We start from the raw sequence: 14007 nt of genomic DNA, 5'->3' as shown, positions 1-14007 counted from the left end.
TCTATTTTTAATAATATGAGTTCAACAATTGAGCGATACAGATAATATATACAGGTTCCCCTGTATAATATTATTACATTCAAATAGTTAACGATACCTGGTTAAGAAAATTATTTTTTTCTTTTTAGTAGATTTTAAAATAAAAATCATTTCCTTTTCAATTTTTCAAATTTATGTATCTTTTTTACGATAAACTGCCTTTCAACTAATTCCGTCTTCGTTCAAGGGTTCTTACTATTTAAGACTAGCAAAGTATTTTTTATTTCTATATTTTCGGGCTCGTTAGTTTAGAAACGGATTTGACTTACAATTCCTTTCATTTGTCTTTCAATACTTGTCGTATTTGCCTTAATATCTCTCCTTAGTTAACTAATCGCTCATGTACTTAATCTAATCTACTCTATTTCTACTTTATTATTACTGAACTCTATCTTTGGTTCTGTTTGCCTGACGAGCGAAATATCGATACTCATTTTTACCACTGGCTCAGTTTTATTTAATAAGATATCAAGTGGATATCTTGTCAGTTCGAGACATTTGGAAAATTTTGCATTGTGATTTTTAACGATTGTTCTTAAAGAAGAGAATCTTCTCTTTTCTTATTACACTTCTATAATGCAATTGCCACTGCACCTAAATTTTTAGCCAAAGATGTAGAGGATTATATCGACACTCGCATACTCAGGATTTTCGCCGTAAATGACTGATGTAACGAAACATTCGTCTCAAGCTTCGATAGCGTGATCCTTTCAAGCTCAACAGATGTATAAATCAACGTTCGATCGTTGAGCAAGACCATCCAAGGAATTTGAAGAAGACCTTGCCAGTGCACCTCGAGCAATGAAAAAGAAATCGATACAGCGACGCGTTGTACTGTTTTCAATAAGTTAAACGCGACTTTTCGCAAATCGATTAACATCTTTTGACGAGAACAAAACTAGCGGCGGCGAAAACGAACCACGATCTTTGCTGATCGATCGTCATCGAGGTTCGCGTATCTCAGGTTTCACAAGAGGTTCAAGATCCGGTGATCAATTCGATCACCTTAACAAACTGCCATTTAACGTTACTAATTAAGCGATCGTAATGAATCAACGGACACGCCATGTGCTATTATTCTCTGTATCGTGTCTAAAATCGCGTATATTCAGACTTGCAGACGTTGTCTGTAGATGTGTGTCTTCCCACAAGATTTTTGGATGTCTGATCTCACGTACTTTTCGGAGTTCTGAATAAAAAACGTGGACACGCAAAGTATTGTAACATACGACACACGATATAACAAATCATGAAAAGTGTACACACATTGACTTCTATAGGAAGATCACAGGGGAAAATTATGATAAGTCATGTTTCTATCCTTTTTTTCTCCTTTTCTTTGGAAAGGAGCAATTTTCACTTGTTTTATCTTGCGTCTTTTCAGGCTAGATTATTTATTTAAAATATATATTTATGAACATCTCAAACGAGAAAAATAATGTATACATATGTGACGATTGTATCTTTGTATCTTTTGCAATCATACTTGAATTAAAGAGAAACTAAACGTACACATATGTACCAGCATTCCCCGAGAGGGTAACATTCAATACACGCCAATCCCGAAACTGTCTTTTTATTTCGCTTTCAAAATTGAATAGGAATTTTCATCATACTTTTGGAATATTCATCCATTGTCACGACATCAGTTACTCTTTTAGGTCGTTCTGTACAAAACGTCCTGTATTTATTACACATTTTTAGAAGTTCTATGTATTTTATAGAAATTTGTATGCGGACACACGTCTGCAGACAATGTCTGTAACTCTATAAACGCCATAACATTCTTTTTCGCGAGTCAAAAAATCGCCAACAGACGAAAAAGGAGAGAAATAAGAAAAAAAAAAGAAGAAAATCACATTTTGCCTTGCCTTCGACAAGTACCAGTCGATCTTTAGCGATCGTTCGTAATGTCCATTTACCAATTTTTCTCGCGTCTCTTTTGAGAGAACAAGAAATGAAAAAAAAAACGAAGGCCGCGCGACACTTTTCGAATTTCAACCCCTTCACTACCATCGCTCCAAACCCCGGTGCCCGATGAGTTTCGACTACATTTGTATAGTGCGCTTCTGCGACCGATCACGATTTTTGTTTCCTTTTAAAGTTAGAGTAACGTATAATTCTTGGATTAATTGTAAAGTAACGTGATGTCATTACGAAGTACGAGGTTAAATAAATTATTTGAAAACGTTTCTTGTTGGTGTTTCTGCTTAACCAGAAACTGGACACACTGTGTGAGTGAGAACATCGTACGTTTTTTCTCAGACGTTTTAAAGTATCTCATAAAGTTGATGGAAGATTTATCAAGTCTTTTGAGAATTTCAAGAAATGAAACAAAGACGAAAGACGGCAACTATGTACTTATAATGGTAACATAGTGTGAAGCTTTAATTCTGGATATTTAATAGAAAAATAGTAAGATTATGCCATTGAAAGGATTCTTTAAGATTATTACAGGACAGTTATTATCTCTTCTTTTTTCCGAATTTTCCAAGATATCTATCATTTCTTTAACACATATCTTTTTACGAAGATAAAATTAAAAATCTTTTTAAAATTACTTAATCGAGTGTACCTCGATAAATATTGGCTCATCCTATAAGTAATATTTTGGCTTTCGTATTACTAGATCGAAATAAACAATTACCTTTTGGTAATCGATCAGTGATAAATTTTCTCGTATATTTTATAGTTCACTGTCTTCTTCTATGAAGTTTTCTATTTCAATGTTTTAGAACTCTGATAGTAACAACCCCCGTTGTTTCGAACTTAACTCTTAGAAAAACCGCATTATTCACGAGACGACCCAATATATTTTTAATATATTTATGAATCAAGTGCTACAAATATTGGTACATTTATTTAACGAAGTGATTATTAATTTGTTCTTGAAATCGTTGAACCGTATTTCGCATTACTTCCAACGTCAAACAACGTAATTGAGAAATTTGCCAGTCAACTGAAACGACGTACTGGGCTGTCTGATGCATCAATAGATTCACAAGAGTCATACAGGTCCCATTACGCAAAAAGACACGTTGCAACGTTCGTTAATATGTACGAAGCAATGAACTCGTCTCCCGAGGCATCTAGTCAACGCTAGAGGAATTGATCTGTGAATTAAAACGAACTCTTCGCAAATAATAAGTTCTTTTGGTAATAATCAGAAATAATATGCAAAAATATACGAAATTACCAAAGTAAATTGCTGGTTATGGTACTCAAATTTAAGGAATGATACGGATGTTTATTTAGGTTTAACTTAAAAATCATGAAGTCTTTAATAAACATCTATAGTCTAGTATGAATGATTCTTGAAAATAATTTCCAAAATCCTTGTAAACAAATTTTTTATGGCGACTTTTAATATCTTTTTGTGACTTCTTTATTAGAAATGTACCTATTTTTATGGGAACATGATAATGAAAGAAATAGTCGCGGATTATCATATTCAAGAAAGTTCATTTTGAACAAAACTCCTTCGAATGATCAAAAACTCCTTTACATTTGTAATAAAAAATAAGTGGAACTAATCAATATAGGGAATAAAAAAAAATACGTTTCAAACAATTTTTATTTAAAAATACGTCATGATATACACGGTATGTCATCAGTCATCTGTAATAATTCTGATATCGAATAACCATGTGACATACTATGCATGTCATCCCAATAAAATAACGCTTTGGTTAAAATTTCAAAAGGATGTACACGCAATAACTTCTTATACGAATAAATTCTTATCCAAATAAATACTCAGTCCATTGGATATTTATTCATCAGTGACGAATAATATTTGATTCTTTATTTTTATTCGTTATCTTTTATTCGAATAAAATTTTCCTCGACGCTAATAAAAACAAATAAGGGTTCCAAAAGAATTTGCAAGCATAGGGTATTTAATTTCCTATTAAAAACAAAGAATGAAGTCAAATGTTTGAAAGTATAAAACAGCATCCGTAAACTTGTACAGAAGTCTATACCGGCAACTTCGCGTAAAATTTATCGCGAAGAAGCGACTAATTAACTCGGTAAACTTTCATGCACGCGAAAACGAGCAAAAGCTCTCGACGCAAAAGGGGGATCGATCACTTCCATTTTCCGGTTCGATTACGAACAAGGAAAAAAACATCGACTTTTCCCCTTTTCCTCTTTCTATAAAAAAAAAAAACTCCATCGTCCACGTTTTCTCCCGTTACTATGTTTATGTCGCTATAAAGGTGAACATGAAGTAAAAAATAAAAAATACGAACATTTTGTGCTTTTTTTTAATATTACCATCAGTATAATGTGCATAAACACAGAGTAGGCGTGGCTGATTCTTTTCGTTCCCTTTTTCCCCCACGGTTCACTATCCAAACAAGGTTATTAATTTTATACTGACCTCTCTGAAGAATAGACACAGTAACTGTAAGAAAAATTACTTCTTACAGACTAACTACAGAGAACGACAGAACTATATAAGAAAGAATTAAGAACCTAAAATAACAAATTATTAGAATAATTCGGATGGTGAGAGCTGGATCAATTCTGACTCACGCAGGTACTTTATGGACATTTCTTTCGAAAATAGAATCACGTAATATTATTTTATCAAACTATATGGACAATTTTATTTTCTATGTGGATTTTTCTATCGCATAGAGTTGTCATAAAAAAAATCTCTCTACGTAATCGGATGTTCGTTTTATCATATAAAATAAAATAAAATATCGCACGGTCGTAACAACAGTGATCGAGCCTTCTTGGCAACTTTTAATCAACTAATATTATATACAATATCTGAAAGAGACTACTCGCGATAGAATCGCTTTTTAAATTAATCTAAAGAGAAGAAACAATGTTTCACATGAAGCAAATGAACCAGATAATCTTGATGAAGAAAGAAGGAATTTGATGGCATTCGTAGATGTAAGGGTTAATGGCAACGTAATACACGATACACCGGTTGTAATTACACGTCCATTAACCGTACGCCGTAGCGAATGGTGCGCAAACAAACGGGTAATTGATTCGAAATTAATCGTACCTAAAAGGAGCAATTAAGTTTCTTGCCTCGGTGAGAACCGTCGATGATCACGAGGGAGATTGGAAGCCAATGGTTCAATTGGGACAAGCCGAATTTACGAGATAATTGTGCTGTCGCTGATTAGAAAAGAAACACAGCCATTACTTCGTTCGTTGATACGTATATGGGGATCGTTAACCGATCCCCATGACGATATTCCCGATGTCGATGACGATCGTTATCCGACCAGGGTGATAATGATCGGGATGACGACGATGATACTTGGCTTCTCGAGTATTGACATAGACGAGACGCACTATATAATCGTTGATTCTGGCTTGAAAATTCATTACGGTGATTGTTAATTCGGATAGCTGGATCGTTAGAGGATAAAATAGAATGTCGAAATAGAGGAATTTTGAAAATTATTGCGTAAGAGATACAATTTTAAGATAATAATTGCATTTTAAGTCAAGATACCGTCTTTAGTCGCTGATGATTATATGATGATGTTAAACAGTTGACAATTATTATTTCTTGAACAATCTGTCTGTTGAAAATTCTCATTAGACGTAGTTATAGAATTGGTATATCGAGTTATCAATGCAATGTATCTATTTCTGTTAGTAATAATAAACATGTATGAATATAATATCACTTATTATGATGCCTACAATATGATAACCGTACATGAATATGGCTATCGGCAAAATAAATAAGCAAATGATATTACTAAATGATAGGTTAATTGAATTATAACAATCAATAATATAATTTAATTACGCAGACCAAATAATTAGACCTAACGAATGAATAGATTAAATAAATGAATTTCATAGTAAAAGCTAAATGATTAAATAAAACTGAATGTGATGACATCGCAATTAATCATGTCCCTTTCTATCAAGTAATACATTATGAGAATGCAGTTCCATTTAATAAAAGCAGCAATTTTTTCTTTTATCCGTGTCTCATTATCGCAATAAAAATTACGTTAGCATGAACAGAAGGAATAATAAGACGTAAATCAAATCAATAAATGATCTTTATTTTAAATCCTTATCATATTATATCGATTCCGAAGTTTCTTTGAATTTTAAACATAATTTCTGGGAAACTGATCATGGATGGCCGTAACAACTATCGTTTATACGCAGAGTATAAAATTGTCAGAGAAAGAAACACTTGATTTACAAGTCTGAAGGAGCCTGAATCCACGTTGGTCACGGGTCGGACAAAGTGAAAGTGAAACGCTCTCCAATCTCTACACGACTTTCTCTCAGTGCTCGTTCCATGATTCCACGATGAAACTCGACCAGCAGTCGCCATAAATCTCTGCATTTCTTTTCGTTTCTTTCTTTTTATTCGCTTTTTATTACCTTCGAAAAGTATAGAGTGGATCTCTCGATGCATAAAATGATTCGTAATAGAATTTTTAGAGTAAAAAATAGATATCCTCGCTTAGTTTAACGAATCGTCCCGATTAATTTAAACGAGAATTCGAAGGATGGAACTGAAATAAAATCCGAGTGCGTGGTAAGGAAGTTTTTATTTTCGCCTGGTATGCGTTATTATTTTCGTCGCGACGACCATCTCCAAGCGTTCCTTTCCGGCGCTTCTAAAATTAAGGACAGAGGCAACCTTGCGACGTGGTTCGTTGCCAGGAACGTCTGCTTGTAGCTAACAACGTAAATTTCCTCCGAATCCTGATGGGAAATCAAACGAATACGAGAAATTCATCAAGGAAAAATCGCCCATACTACGAATGATATAGTTAATCTTTTTACACAACAATTCACTATCAAATCGATGATTCGTTTTCTGCGAAAGACTTGTGTTTTTTAAATTTTACAATTCGGATCGGATAGGACGATCAGCTGATTTGTGTAATTTCGCTAATAATATTGCTTGAATCGTGCAAAATGGCGTGGCTCTAGTAATTTTGATGTTATAACAGATTTTTAAAAGATCATCGCTTTGAATAGAATGGCAACTCCATTGAAAATCATCCAAGCAATTATGCTCCAAGTGCAATGCACAAAGACTTCTCCTAGATTACAGAGGAACTTCCATGACGTGAGGTCATTGGGCTCTTAAATTAAAGCATCAAGTAATGGCACCAATTGATGCTATGTGATATACATTTTACTTGACAATACACACGCATTGTAACATTCCACTTTTGTCAATAAGGTTCGAATCAGAGCTAGCAACAGGATATAACTATTTATTTTTACGATCCTGATAGAGGTTTCTAGCTCTTATCTCCTGAAACTTCTGTCAATTCTTTCATCCACGGACACTCACCATATAAATTGTAACATCTGGTTTTACGATTTATTTCTTAATCTCTTACGTGACCAGCTCACGAGTCACAGGCTGATGCGTCTCACTCAGGTCACGTTCCAAAAAAATTGGAACAGAATTTATGACGCTTAGTACTCACACTAGGACGTATCATTGTATCATAGCAAACTTGATCAAATTTTCTTTGAAATAACAAGTTATTTCAATTACTTTGTTATTTTCATAAAATGAAGCAGCATAGAAAGGATAACTTTATTTTAGGATCAATCAATTTTCTGTATCAGTACCTAAGTTTCCAAAGGCTTCAGAAGAAGTAACAAATACAAGATACTTAAACCACGGGTTATCGTCTGCAGTTCACATCCATATCTTCGAACAATGCCTCCACCAATCTTCACCTTTCCTCCAATTTCTATCGTATCACCCATTCAAACTTCATAAAGCACGTAAACCACCACGACCAATTCTACACTGTCTCATAAAAATTGCAGAAGCCTAACCATAACAGAAACACAACATACATGCACTGTCAACGCCATTCACATTCCTCCGATAAAACGACGCTCGATCCGTCGAACTAGAAGGAAGCCGAAGGAAAAGGAGCGCGGGGTCATCACCGTCGTTCCAGTGACCCAGTAAGGTCTGGCACGACCTTCGAGGCGATGTGTTCACCCATTTAAAGCATCCTCTCCCGTCCTCTCTCCTGATATTCTCTCTCACTTTCACTCTCTCGGATCGCAAGCTTGTACACACAAACCCGCATCGCCTCTCTTCGCACAGATGCACATAGCCAAATATACACAGAACTGGCATACATATGGACGGTGAGAGAGAGAGAGAGAGAGAGAGAGAGAGAGAAAGAGAGAGAGAGCACAGAGAATTAACCGCGGTATGGAGGGCATCGCAACGAAGGAGACGAGGGAAAGGGCAAAAGACGAACCGTATACATATATAGCATTGGGTGGACGAAGTACGTGTGAACGTGGAAAGAGAGAAGAAGACAGTAGGAGAAAGAAAGAGCGTGTCTGGTGGTAGGTCGGCTACGAGCGAAAGAGGTGGCTGCCGCGAAGGGTGGAGTAGGATAGGATGCAACAAAGCACCGACAGGTCGTGTGATACCCCGTTACGTCACAGACGGAACAACTGGTTGCCTCATGGGGAGTTTGAGGAGCTCTCTCGTGTACCAAAGCCACGCGGCGGAAGGTCGAAAGGGAGAAGAGAGGAGAGACGATACCGGATGGGGGTATTCCCAGGTCCGCGGGACCGCGAGGGGAATCCCGCGGCCGTCAGGAGGGAGGATGATATATACAAAACACAAGGTCACGAGTACGGCTATAGGTATCTCTCTGTAAACACGGCCGGTGACGTAGCAAGCACGTGCTACGACGACGTTACCATGGCGGGGGCGATTTGAGGGACACCCTCTCCGCCACCCTCTCTTCACGACCGCTTTTCGTAACCGCTCTCTCTTCATACTCTCTTCCTTCTACTTTCGATTCCTCCTACCATCGCATCAGGACTTTTCTTCTCCTCTCTACTGCCACGCATTGTTTCTCTTTCCCTCGTTCAAGATCTATCGCCTGGATCTTCTTTCGTTCTAACTTCGACTCTCTAGAGAGCAGAGATCTTCGAACTTTACGTATCAGCCGTGACTCGTTTCCGTCAGCTTCTTCGCAGTTCGTTATGGATGGTTTTGACCGATACGATGAAGGTACCGATTGGAGAAAGTGTGTCTCCTCTATCAAAAAAGTGTCGCAAAAATGAAGGAACTCGGAAAGTGTTCATTAATCCGATTCACTAAGGTGTGTTAGCTTTAGCGTAAGATGGTTCAAGGGCTGTCTTAAGACGCTTACTCCGTTATGTAACTCAAAACGTTGAGTTTTAACTAAGGCTGCAGCTCAAGGAATCGAAGCTCGAGGTTGAACGACTAATATAAAAGAAACTTTCTGTGAAACAATAAAAAGTACATCAGAGTGGTGGATTTTAGAAAATTTTGTCAAATAATGGGTAGTTCGGGAAGTATATTGAAAAGAAACGAAATTTTCTATAATTCGTTTATGTATACCAAATATAATGTATACAGCACAAAATATCTGAAATGATTTGATCTTATCGTTAATGGTCCTCCTTCTATTAACATAATTGCAATTATTTCACTAATGTAATATTTGCTTACGATCATTTCGTTACATCCTGTCATTATACAACGTCAATCCACAGACGCGTTGTTCGACGAAAGTCGTGGAGTTTTGTACGTTCAACTCGGATCGAAGATCCTTCGCTTGGCGAACTGTGGAAGCAACTCTAGAGTCCGGCGTAATAACCCTTTGAATAATACAATACGAGTCCAATAGCAAAGTGCCGACGATATCATGACACGCTTTATAAACGCAATTACACTTCAGCATTCTGTTTGTTACTTGTGCCTGTACGTCCTAGGGAAATACGACACGCTCGAGGCTTTTGACCCCGAGCGCTGTCCTTCCGGGATATACACCTCCGTTCGTAAAGATTCGCGAGTAAAGGAGCTAAACCTGAAAATTAGGAATTCATTAGGGACTTATTGAAACGCCTAATCCCCTTGTGTAAAATCACGCCTTGGTGTCTCATATCAAAGACTATAACGCGTGAGAAACATAATTTTGCTAAGAGGGTGAAAAAATAAACTCGTGATTTAAGAAATATCTGTTTCTTTCGTGATTACTATTATATGGATTGTTCATTTTGAAGGTGCAAGTTCATTCTCCTTTGTTTTAAGATATCGAAGTTGTTCGCGTTTCACGTATCATCGTTAGCTTCTTCACATCCACAGACATATTTGTCCAGCAAATGTTACAATCTTTACTCGAATTAATTAAAAGACACATAGTATATGTACATGGTCCATAGATGATAACACAAATTAGTTTCCTGCACACGAGAAAGGACAGTCGGAGATCATCTGACAAAATGATACGAAACAGTAGTCTGAATTCTTTAAAAGCGCGAAACAGATAAAAAGAGAAATTTTTCCTTCCGGTACGAAGAGATTCGGCTCTCTGAATTTTTTAAGCTATATCGTAACGTATTCCATTGAGGCAGACGAAAGCGTGCAGGACTCGTTTTCCCGCTACTCTCCCCGAGGGTCAGTGCGTCCCTTTGTCGCCCCCTTTTCAATGCTGCCTGCTTGCCTGGCTCCAGCTCAGTAGCAGCAGCTGCCTCTCTCACGAAGAGACGTTTTTCAAAGTCCCCTTCCGTGCTAACGATCACCGGGTCTCTTCCTATCCCCGATACGAACACGCGACGAGGGTCGAAAATCCCGCTGGGAGATTATTTTTCCCTCGTCACCCTCCTACCTTCTCTCATTCTTCTCTCTCGTTCTTTCTTTCCGACCTGGCATTTCCGCCAACGAGAACTCGAAGGAATATTACGAGCCTGGAATACGTTTCCTAGACGCGTAGAAACTTCTACCCTAACCCCTAGTCGACTTTATCCCGACGATTTCGTCCTCCTTCGACGATCTTTACCTCTATTCTTGATATGTATGATCGAGTTCGGTTTCTTAGAATTATGATAAGCGGGTTTTGAATTTGGCGTCTCCTTGGCGTCGTTGTTGGTGTTGCGATAAGATTGGAGGTTTCGGTGATCGATAATTATCGCTATAAATTTTGGTTTGCGAATTCCTGTGGCTGTGGCAAGGAAATGAATCTTAGGAATTTGATTTATTTACTTTATTTTACTTTGGATATATCACATGTATATTTTGATTATGTTCCATGTATCTCCACATCTATAAATTTTCCATAAGCGTATAGTCCACGGTCTAATCAACTTCAAATTTTATCAATCGTGGTCAAAGTATCCTAATACAATCTTTTCTAAATTCACGTTAAAAAATCTCAGGAATAATTCTGGTCATTCACAACGATAATAACTTCCTAATACTTGTATTATCGATCTCATTACCATTCGATAAACATATACATTGTAAATAAAATTTCTTCTTCTTTAACGTAATCAATAACAATCGACATCCCATCAAAATCTCATTAACTTCAGATACTGGAGGGATCCGTATGCAGCAATCTAATACACGTTGTTAGGACCAGCTTAGGAAACTAGTTCAAGTCTGGCCAAACTGTAGTGTTTCCTTCGAAATCGATCAGCTGGCCTCCGCTGACAGTTGCAGTAGCCGCGTACTAGCCAACTTCGCTATAAACAGAACCACGTATACTCTTCCTCGACGTCTAACGATTAATCGTCGTATTCTACAAACAGAGGTTCTTTTTCGGGCAAAGCTCGTTAATATTGCGTTAAGGTTTATTTCGCTGATTCATTCACTGGACTGGACTGTGACAATGACTGATGCATTTCGAGACGAGCATTCCATTCGGACACGGTGACGTTCCAAAGACGCTCAACTCCAATACTCAAGAAAGCTTCGACCCCGTCCGGAAGGCACAAAGACCAGGAAGCGAAACGACGATGAATTATAGAGGCCCAGCAAACGGAGCACGTCGCTTCTCTGGCACAGATCGATATCCACTCCACGAACTTGCCAATGTGTACCAAGAATCGATAACGCCATGCATTATCGATGGGTCTTCCGGTAGGACGTCCGACGTGCCCCGAAGCTCGTATCCTATTTGCCAAAAGGTAGAAACAGATAAGCCGTTTTCCACACTCTATCGTGCAGACGTGCTGTGTGGATCCGGTAGTTTAAAAAAAAAAAAAGAAACACGGCAAACTGGCAGAGCGGGAATTTCGTGGGAGGGAAATAGAATACTTACAATCAGTAAAAATTAGGGGAAATGTATCATTATATCACTGTAAGTTATCTTCACATAGCGACATTAGTTATTTTGTTCGTAAAGTAGTTGGTTAGTAATTTTGTATGGTCTGTCATTCAAGGTTTCTTGCATTAGGTACCTTAAATATCATTTTCTTAAGTGACAAAAAAATGAGAGGTGGTGGATAAGGCAAAACCTCTCATTATGAATTTACAACTATGCGTCCTTTGATTAAAACAAAGTAACCATGGACGCGTAAGAATCGCAAACGAAGGTCATAAGAAGAAATGTATATCATTTATATGTTTATGATGAATATTAAAAAAAAGGTCTATATTTGTATTACACCTTTTCTCCTTCATAAAATGAGACACACAATGTATAATTATTATTATATATAATTATACATAGCAAGATCGTAACTGTACCTACAACCTTAAGACGTCAGCCTACGTCTCCACTCTATATTTTAAATTACGATCTCGTTTAATCATGATTTACAATACACCAAAATAAAATGTTAAATTACATTACTTACGAAATGGCCTAGTAGTAGCAACGCAATAATCTTCGAAAGATATATGATATTTTTTAATTACGTTGACCGGGGGGCGCTTATTCTATCAGTAAAATCTGAACCGGCGTTTGGAGCATTTTTTACCGAATTTCTAGCGAAACTTTTTCTTTGATGTTTTATGATGTTAGCATCGGTAATTAGCGAGTGACATTGATGATTATTAGCCAGACTACACGGGATGTTTCTCTTTTCACCGTTGTTCGTTCAGTGACCCTTTGTCAGGATCGATATTTGGGGTAGATAGGCGAGGTAAATTATAAACGGCGGACTCTTCTTCACGCTACCACCTGCACACAGCTGTGTGTAAGCTCTGGATCAATAATTCTATCTAATTTATTTTTCCGGCCGCGTCGCGGCGCGAATTTCCCGGCGAGAATACCAAACGCATCGCGATAGAATAATTTCAACTAACCGAATCATCCTCTAATCGCTAATAAAATATCCAATTCTCTAATAAAATAAAAATTTAGGATGCAAGTTAGTTCCGTTCTTCCTTCTTTCTTAATAACAAGTAATTAATCGTTTACCAACTAGTTTTAATATTATTCATTATTTACGAAATTAAGTAATTAATAAATTCTTAATCAATTATTTGACTAACAAATCCTTCATAGAAAGACATTTTATCAGAGGAGGATACAAGAGCAATCTCCTTTCAATAAGCCGGATATTATCAATCATAATGACAATTGGTATCGCATTATGCAATCTATTCTTTCAATCCTAACACTTGTACCGTTGTCGCATTAAACACGAGGGTAGCGTTTTAATTGTTTCGCGTATCGTGTCTCGATTATTCAACTTCTCACAATAGGTACCATAATAATTGCGTAAGATGAGTCGTAACAAGCAGCGTCGATAAGAAAAATCCATATCCACGGGCGGACCGACGTGCCAAGGTCAGTTCACGCAGATGACGTCCCCGCGACTGATTTATCCAAAACACGACGGAGGAAAGGAAAGCCGGGGATACGGCTGTAACTGGCCGAAGCGAGGAACGAGCAAATCAAAGCGAGACGAACGAGCAGAACAGCACGTGCACGTGTGCATTTCACGTGACACATACACACGCAGATTCCTAGGTACGTAGGTGCAGCACACACATACACATGCACGTATGTATCGAAACGAATCATACATAGAGATGCGTATATATGTATATATAAGTATATATATATATATGTATATGTATATGTATATATGTACACCATTGACCGGGATATCGTCTGTCTCGGGATGAATGAACCATTACGTCACGCACTTGTACTCTCCGATCCCCTTCCGCCTCTCTTTCCCTCTGTGTGCTTC

The sequence above is a fragment of the Bombus pyrosoma genome, linkage group LG14, assembly GCF_014825855.1.
Source record: "Bombus pyrosoma isolate SC7728 linkage group LG14, ASM1482585v1, whole genome shotgun sequence".
NCBI classification, from domain to species: Eukaryota; Metazoa; Arthropoda; class Insecta; order Hymenoptera; family Apidae; genus Bombus; species Bombus pyrosoma.
This window is presented reverse-complemented; position numbering follows the sequence as displayed.